Source organism: Halichoerus grypus, chromosome 1 (assembly GCF_964656455.1).
Source record: "Halichoerus grypus chromosome 1, mHalGry1.hap1.1, whole genome shotgun sequence".
NCBI classification, from domain to species: Eukaryota; Metazoa; Chordata; class Mammalia; order Carnivora; family Phocidae; genus Halichoerus; species Halichoerus grypus.
The window spans coordinates 146,279,543-146,289,040 of record NC_135712.1 but is presented as its reverse complement, the minus strand read 5'-3'; the positions used below and the strand labels follow the sequence as shown (position 1 = coordinate 146,289,040).

At 44.4% G+C, this 9,498-nt stretch overlaps 1 long non-coding RNA gene across 1 annotated transcript; it reads left to right on the top strand.

The window, feature by feature from the left end:
- Positions 1-453: 453 nt before the first annotated feature.
- Positions 454-7,741, top strand: LOC118555102 (uncharacterized). The gene is made up of 3 exons (XR_013443601.1): positions 454-600; positions 746-970; positions 7,638-7,741. It is a non-coding gene; the product is annotated as an uncharacterized LOC118555102 (long non-coding RNA).
- The last annotated feature ends 1,757 nt before the right edge of the window (positions 7,742-9,498 follow it).

The following is a 9,498-nucleotide window of genomic DNA, read 5'->3' as shown; positions in this document are numbered from 1 at the left end:
GAGGAGTGGGGAAGTGAGCCAGGGGAAGGAAGGAAGGCATTTGAAAGTGCATCATCAACAAATGCATAATCTCACTGGGGAACTCTGGAGACAGTTTTTGTGGGGGTCAGCCTTCAAGTCTGCCCCAGTGATCCTCACCTCCAGGTATTCGTGCCTTTGTGTAATTCCTTTCCACACTGAACTATGTGTGGGGCTTGCGCATCCAGTAGAATATAGCAGAAGTGATGCTCTACCATGGTAGGTTAGCCTCCGAGATGGCCCCAATTCTTCCTACGTGCTGGTATGCTTGACCTCGTACAGTCCCCTCCCTAGGTGTAGGCCATTTGCAACCATATAAGAAGTGATGCCGTTCTAACCATAGAATATGACAAAGCTGATGCATGTCATTTCTGAGATTAGGTTGCAAAAAGACTCTGGTTTTTGCCTTGCTTGTATTCTCTGGCTCTCTTCTTCACTAGCTCTGAGAAGAAACCAGCCCCCATGCTGTGAGCTACCCTATGGAGAGGTCCACAAGGGGAGCAGCCTGGTGAGGAATTTTGAGTCAGAGGCACAAAGAGGCACCCAGCTAAGCTGTGCCCAGATTCTTGACCAATAGACATTGTGAGTTAATACATATTTTAAAGCTACTAAGTCTTGGGGTAATTTGTTATGCAGACATTGATAATTAACACAGTATTTGACTTTTGAGGCTGGGCTGCAAAAGACTTTTCTGTTCTCACCTTGGTCTCTCACTGTCTTGGATTAGAGCCCCAGAGGAAGCCAGCCGCAGATCACAAAGTTGAGTGGTGGTGCACTGAGGCCTGTCAGCAGCCAGCAATGTCAGTGAGCTGGCTCGGAAACAGATCAGTCAGCCCCAGTCAGGCCTTCAACTGATTGCCGCCCCGGCTGACATCTTGACTGCAAAATCAGGAGCACCCTGGAGCCAGAGCTACCTATTCGGGCTTCTTCTGAATTCCTGACCAATTGAGAGGTAATACTTACGTGTTGCTGTTCTCCAGCTTCTATGCTTTGGGGATAAATTGTCATATAGCAGTCGATAACTAATATAGTGTAGAACAAGTGACTCAGAGTTATTCTACACAAATGAAGAAGCTGGGGTATTTATACACCAAATCCCACCTATCAGTGGATGAGGGCTGCTTCTAGGGGGATGTCAATTCCCCAGCACTTATTTGTGGGCAGAAAAGGCTTCAGTGGCCAGAGAAAGGCTTGCAGGCAAAGACATGCAGGCTCTGGCAGCTGGAAGTCAGGCCTGTGTGAACTCAAAGGTGAAGATGAGGGGATATGGGCAGGGGTGTTTGCAGAGCCTGCTTGCAAAAACTTGCAAACTCCACTCAGATCTCATCTACATTACCGCCCTCCCTTTAGGTAGCTTGCAGCACTCCTCCACTCCTTCAGAGCCTAGTTCTTCCAGAATGGTCTCTCTGGTGGAAGGAAACAGAAAAGGACAAGCCTCTCTTGGGGTGCCTGGGTGGCTCAGTTGGTTAAGTGTCTGCCTTCAGCTCAGGTCATGATCTCACCGTCCTGGGATCGAGCCCCGCACTGGGCTCCCTGCTCAGCAGGGAGTCTGCTTCTCCCTCTTCCTGTGTGTGTGCGCTCTCTCTCTCTCTTCCTCTCTCTCAAAAAAATATTTAAAAAGAGGACAAGCCTCTCTTTATATAATTGTGCCCATCTCTGGTGCTTCCTTTGGGGGCTGTTGGTATTTCTTGGGCCAACACTGACTGGTTGTTGATATTCTCTGTGACATGAGTCCAAGGACGAGGCGTTCTTGCACGATGTATGTCTGGGCCTTTGAAGGGTCCTGTGGTAACTCCCTGATGCTGGCTGACCTCTCCCACTCCCCACTTAATTTTCACTATGGAGTCAACCACACTACCTCCTCCTGCCTCCCTGTGCCTAGCAGGCAGGCCACCTGAGTAGAGTACAGGAAAGACAAGTCAAGTCCAGCCACTTTGATGCTTGACCTTCAGGGGACTCAGATCATCAGCCTCACCAAACAATGAGGTATGGGCTGCTCTGGGCTGTCCCCTTCTGCCCTGTGCCTCCTCTTCAGGCATGTCTCCTGCTCGGTGGACACAGTGCCTCCCTGGGGTTGAGGGGCCAGTCTCCCCATCTTGCAGGAATCCCAGATCTTTACTGACTCTTGAAGCCTTCTCACTTAGCTTTGAGGTGGGAATAGCACTCATACCCATTGGGAGGAACCACATGTCTTAGATCCAGCACTGCCTTCCAGTTGGTGGCTCCACTGTGGGTCCCAGCTTCGTATCTGGAACAGCAGGAAAAGTCTGGCCTAGTAACCCATAATACAAATTAAACACCTCTTACAATGATGGGCAGTGGGTACTCCACAAATATTCATTTCTTCCTTCTCAGTGTTGATGATGGAACCTGTACCAATGTGGCTGGTCTGAGGACATGGGGTTTAATACAAAACTGAGACTCAGAGACAGAGGGAAAGAAGAGCATGCATGAGTTCCTAGTGCAGACCCTTGAGTGGAGTGGAGCAGGTATTTTCCAAAAGAATGAAAGACGGAGCTGACACAGGAGTTTTTTCAATAGAAAGCAAATGCATAGAGACACAGAGGTCCAGCATCAGTCTCTGGTGCTTGTGGGGGACCAGAGTTGTGACCTCAGCCTGGTCTTCAGTGGTCAGCCCCCATAAACCAGGGGCTTCCTCTTCTGGGGCACCAGGCAACTGCCACCTGACTTGTCTCTTTTCTGTAAAATGTGGCCAGACCCAAGATCCTCACCATGAGCCTTCCCTTCCAGAGGCTACCCGGGCTCCCTCCCCTTCCCTTTCCTCCTTCCTTTCTTGTTCCATCCATATATTTCAGTATCTACTACAAAGGTCAGGAAAACAAATCAATGAAGAGAAGGACCCAATAATCCTGAGACCTGACTCAGGGATGGGAGGTGGGGAGTGAAGTCGCTCAATAAAATGAAAGAGAATTTAAAAATTCCCTGAACAAGGCACAGCATGGGGTCTTGATCAAAGGGCCAGGCAGCTTCAGCTTCACATGCACAGGAGCAGGATGCTCTGGGGCCGGGGGAGAGGCAGCCCCCTCCCCACCTCCCTTCCAACACACAGACACACAGACACACAGACAGACACACACACACATGCCCATGCACACACACATGCACGCATGCACACACACTCCTTGGACCACCACCTGACTGCTAAAGAAAGATCTGATGATGAATTTCTAGAGTCTAGGAGGCAGAGGGGAGAAGGCCTTGGCAGGTCACTTATATCCCTGCAGTGGCCCCATTTTCCAAAGCTGTCTCAAGATCCCTATTGGCAGGAGAGAGTTCAAACACTCTTTGAGGACCAGACAAACATTAGGATAGTGATGAGGTACAGGATGTTATAAGTCCTATCTGGCTTTTTCTGATCCAACCTTGGAAAAAGGTGAGAACATAAGAACCCACCAGTCTGCAAATAGTCGAATCAGCTTTTTAAAGTCCTTTCCTTGTGAATGGCAGTTCTTCCCTGAAGTCCTTCCTGGCACCCACCACCACACCCCCAGTCCTCGGGGCTGACTGAGCACTCTCCCCCTGAAGCACTCACTGTATCCCAGTACTCTTCCACCAGAACACCTGGGGTGCAATATCATTCTTTCATCATTAGTCTGTCCCATTCTATTCTAAGAGGCCAGTGGTAGAGCAGATCAGGGGCAGACTGCCTGAGCTCACATCAAGCCAGTACCCTACTTGGCTGTGACACACAATGGAACCTGTTTCCTCATATGTACAATGGCTATAAAACACGTATTGCTTCTTTTGCCCAATGACTCTTCAAATATTTAAGGGTAGGCTTTTCTCCTCCTAACTCAACAGGCTCTGTTATTTTCACAATTCTTTATATAACACAGCTTCCAAAGATCCAAAAATGTTTTGAGCAAGAACAGCATTGTGGGAATAAGGGTAGAAAGTCTCCACTTTGGGGAACCTCACGCAGATGTATATGTGCTGGCATGTTTGCTATCAAGTGACTCATTGCTTTATATTATGCTTATTGTATGTAGAGATGTAGAAAACATGACGACCTCCATATACACATAGATGGGGAAGGCAACATATGTGCATATTTGTATCTGAGTGCATGTGTGTAGGCATGTGATTATTTTCCTGCTTGTTTCCAGAGTTTTGAAGTGGTTTGCTGATTAAAACAGAATAAAAGATGAGGCATTTAATAATAAAACAAAATCAATATGATGGAAAAGATGCAGAAGCAGATGCTTTGAGATTTCTAAGTTAAGCAGATTAAACGTGTGCAGGAAATTTGGCTGTTTCTTAAAGCTTAAGGCTCTAAGACTAACCCTTCTGGTTACCTTGTTTTTGTTTTGGCAAAAATGGTTTCATTTCATGACTATTTCTTGCTTGTAGGTCAGCAAAATGGTAGCTGGATCTAGGGAGATAAGATATTTAAGTAGGTTTAAGAGTTGGCAGCCAACAGCATGTTGGTTTGTGTCTTTTTTTCACTTACTTTTCTTTGTCTTTTTCTTACTTATGTAGTGACAAAACCAAAAATAAATCCTATATTTGTAAGCCACTTTCCACATTGTTCTTCTAATGATTCTGTATGTGGTATAAACATTATTCTTCCCATAAACTGAAGCCCCAGAGAGTTAAGAGTGACATGTCCATTGTGTGGACATACCACAGTTTATCCTTTCTCTTAGTGATGGAGCTCTCAGCTGTTTCCACTTGGGACTTTTATAAACAAAGCTACTGGAACTTTCTTGTACAGGTCGTTTTGTAGATTTATGTTTTCATTTCTCTTGAGTAAATACCTGGGGGTAGAATTACTGGGTCATAGAAGACACGAATGTTTAGGTTTATTAGAAAGCCAAACAGTTTTCTATAGTGATTTTACCAGTGGTGTCCAAGAGTTCCAGATTCTACATGTCCTCACCAACTCTTGATATTGTCAGTCTTTGTTTTTAGCTAGTCCTGTGAAGGTGTAGAGATATCTCACTGTGGGCTTAATTTGTATTTCCTTGATGACTAACGACTTTGAACACCTTTTGTATGTGACTTGGCCACTTGGGTATCTTCTTTTTCATATGTGGTTTGGCCATTTGAATATATTCCTCAGAATGAAAGTAATGAGCTAATGCAACTCACAATAATGGACTAATTTCAAACACAATTATGTTGAGTTAAAGAAGCTGGACACAAAAGAGAACATACTGTATGATTGTTTTTATGAAAGAACAGACAAAACTGATACATAGTGATAGAGGTCTTAATCTAGCCTAAGGGAGCTAGGGTTGGGAAAGGGTCTGGAAAGGGGCAGGAGAGAAGTCTTTGTGGAAATATTGCTTATCTTGATCTGGGTAAAGATTACACAGGATTCTTTTTCTTTGACTCTTTGCCAGAACACCTCTGTGTGTGCTCACTTAAGGCCGCTGGCTGTCAAACCCTGATTCCAGCCCGAAAGGGGGCTGGAGAAGGGAGCCTGACAAACCACTGAGCCACAGTCTGTCTCCTTCCAAGTTATTAGCTTTTGCTTCATCATACAACTAATCAAAGCCACTTAGTCCAGATGTTCGTTTTGTGCATTGCACAGAAATACCTAACAGAGGGAATGAACAGGCACTAGAATCCAAGGTGTGGGGCCTGGCTATGCCAGCCCAGAGTAGATGCCTTTTCCTAATCACCCTCCAAGAGGGGATCATTTTTGTAATTTTGTAGGAAGTCATCCTTCAAGCTAACAATGGCATTGTGACTAACATTGGGTCATGAAAAGCTGTTCATGATGAAAACCTGCCTTGGTACTAGTTGAATAGCAGTTTCTGATCATTTTGGTGGGCAGACATCTCTTCGTAAAGATAGAAGCCCAACTTGGGAGCATTTTTATGCTTGTTCATTCATTTTTACTCCCTTTCTTCTGTCCATCCACCATCCATCCATTCTTCATCCAACCAATATTTTCTATGTACCTTGGCTGGTGAATACTATGTATTGGGCACTGTGCTAGCTTCTGGAGATGAACTTTTTTTTTCCTTTTAAGCTGGAGATGCAATGGCATTTTTTTTGTTCTTTTTTTTTAATGCTCCTGTCTCTGACTCCCCCTTTGAAACATCTCTGGCCAGGGTGTGAAAAATATCTTTGATTTCATGGCTGGAGAGCACAGCTCTGCCTTTGGATATCATATACAAACTGGAAGATAGCTCCACAAGGCAGTGTTTTCTCAACTTTGCGCATCAGCACTTCTCTGTCTGTGGTTAAGGAGTCTTGCCTGCTTGCGATCACTTGTGTTGATGCCCTGTCTGGTGTTTGGCACCAGAAGACTACTGGAGGGTCTGGTGTAAAGTGTAGCCTCTTCCAGCAATTTAGACTTAATTAGAAGATAATCTTGCATTCTGAAATAGAAAAAAAGGTGAGGTGGGGTACCATAATAATCAAAGTAATAATCCCTTACATTTGCATAGTACTTTACCTGCTTCCAAACCATTTTCACATGAAATATCTTTACCATCCAACAATGGGAAGGTAGGAGATAATTATTGTTATCATCTTTTTTTATTGCAGTAAAAACATATAACATGAGGTATACCCTCTTCACAAAATTTTAAGTATATAGTACAGTATTGTTAATTCTCAGTACAATGTAGTACAGAAGAGCTCTAAAACTTTTTTGTCTTGCATAACTGGACCTCTACATTTCCATCTCCCTAGCCCTGGCAACCACCATTCTACTTTCTGTTTCTACAACTTTGACTACTTTAGATACATCATATAATTGGAAACATGGAAACAAGGTACATGTCCTTCTATAACTGGCTTATTTCACTTAGCATAATGTCTTTGAGGTTCATCCATGTTGTAGCATATGACAAGATTTCCTTCTTGTTTATGGCTGAGTAATAGTCCATTGTATGTATATACCACATTTTTCTTATCTGTTCATCCACTGATGGACAGTTAGGTTGTTTCCACCTCTTGGCTATTGTAAATAATGTTGTAACTAATGCAGTGAACATTTTCTCAAGATCTGGATTTTAATTCTCTTGGATAAATACACAGAAATGGGATTGCTAATCATATGGTAGTTCTATTCCATTTTGGGGGAACTTCCATACTGTTTTCCCTAGCAGTCATATCATTTAGGAGGTAGATATTAACACACACAGGAAACTCCAACTGGAATGACCAGCTAGACACATTACTCCATCACTTGCTAACAGGGCTGAGTACAAACTTTGGACCTTTATGGAGTCTCAACAGATAAGGAATGTTAGTCAATCACCTTAGAATTAGCCAATCAGTCTCAGCATTCTCTTGGGATGGAGACATTCCTATTAACCCTTAACATCCCTGTTCACCAGCACTTCTGACCCTCTGGCCTGGGAGCTGGAAATCTAGGGAAGTGTTGGGCAGCTGGTGGCCTTCTTCTGTAAGACATGGGGAGCAGAGCAGGGAGACAAGGAATAAAAGGCCCAGAGAGAAAGTAACTCAATTAATGCTTCTTGCTGAGTTGGTGGCAGGACAAAGAATAGAATTTTAGATGATCAGATGGTGTAAATTTCTCTCATAGCAACTCACCTCATGTTTCACTGTGGGATTTTTGTTTCAGAATAAAGATTTCAGTGATTTCCTACTAATATATTTTTAAATTTATCATCTAGCAATGGATTTGCAGAAGTGAGATGATGTCATATGAGTTGAAGAGGACCAGGCTAGAAGAGATGGCCCTGATATCTGGCTAGGTATGTGTTGTTAATATCAGCTTGGTTAGGGGCAAGTGTTAGCAAAGAAGGGCCATGGCTGTAGGTGGAAAGTGGAAGCATGGGGGTTTACTGAGGATCTCCTGCTACTCATACTGGATTGCTCTTGGATACCTGGGTGGGCTGGAGCTGACGAGGACAGTATAGAACTTGTGGTGCTTGGATTTAAAAAGCAGGTTGATGTTCCCTACAGTAGGGACTACTGTTCCCTCAGTCATGGGACTACTGAGGCTAGCAAGATAGAGGATGGAGGTCATGTGGAGTAGAGACAAGCCATCTTAGCTGAGGCCATCCTAGTCAGTCAGTTCCTAGGTGGCCTGGCAACTGACTGCATAAGCATGAGTGAGTCGAGGCCAGAAGAACCATCCATCTGAGCCCAGCTCAAATTGTCAACCCACAGCATCATGAGCTAAATAAATTATTGTTTGAAGTCACTAAGTTTTAGGTGATTCATTACATGGCAGAAGTTAACAGATAAAATGCATAGAATGTACAACACCACGAGTGAACCCTAAAGTAAAATAGGGACTTTGGGTGGTTATGATGATCAACATAGGTTCATCAATTGTAACAAATGCACCACTGGGGAGGAAGGGCTGTTGATAATGGAAAAGTATGCATGTGTGGTGGCAGAGTGTGTGTGGGAACTCTGTACTTTCCTCTCAGTTTTGCTGAGAACCTAAAATTACTTATAAAAAATACAGTCTTAAAAAAAAGTTAATGGATATAGTCTGTTGCAGAAATGACCAATAGAATACCCAGAATCTTAGTGCAGTCGCCATAGAGGCCTGGTATGAGCCCTTTATGACGGAGGGCATGCTGTGTGTTCCACAAATCACTTAATCCTTAGGACGATCCCGTTATTATTTCCACTTAAAAAGCAAGAAAACTTAGGCAAAGAGAGGTTAAATGATTCTCCCAGGGTCATGCAGATGTGAATGTTGTAGCCAGATGCAAATGCTGGTCTCACTTATTCATGACGCCAGTTTGCTGGCCGTGGTTCACTCTCTCTGTGTGCTGTAAGGTCAGTTCTGTGGCCGTAAATCCCTCCTCATCAGTCAGAAGGCCTCCCCGTGCTCTCTCAGGCAGTAGTACCACACTGGCTGAGGGCTGGGGGTGGGAGTGGGGCCCACAAGGAAACCTGGCCCTGCCCTCTCCCCGTCCTCACCTTCTTCCCTGGATTTGCTTGCACTGCTCAGAGCCTCTCTCAGTTCCGAACATCAGCAATTCTGTTATCACACAGTATCAGCACCAGGGCTCCCTGGGACAGAGTGCTTATTGGAATCCTCCAGAAGCCCACTAACAAGCGTCCCACACCAGAGAGATCCTGGCTCTCCAGAAACAAGCCCCTTTCTGTCAGCATGAGATGGAATTAACCTCCCAAAGGACGCTGTGCAGCCTTTATGAACCAATCACAACTGGCTCCACATTGAGTGTCCATGGGCTTTATTTTATTTTTCCTCCAAATCTCATAGCTGTTGCATTAGGCACCAACTCCACAAGTTGCTTAGAAACTGCTTTGCATCAGTGGGCTCATCCAGGTCCCCATGTGCAAGCAGAGTGATAAGCACCACTATTTATTTTTTTTTTAAATACAGACATATAATTAAGGAAACCGTTCTGATGTCTGCAAAGTCCCGCTGGCAATGAACAGCCAATGAGAAAGGCCTCAAGGTGGAAGAGAGCTGGGGATTTCAATGAGAAAAAGGAATAAATAAGACCCCCATTCACTCCTCTCTCTGTAAACTTAGGTCAGCGCCAA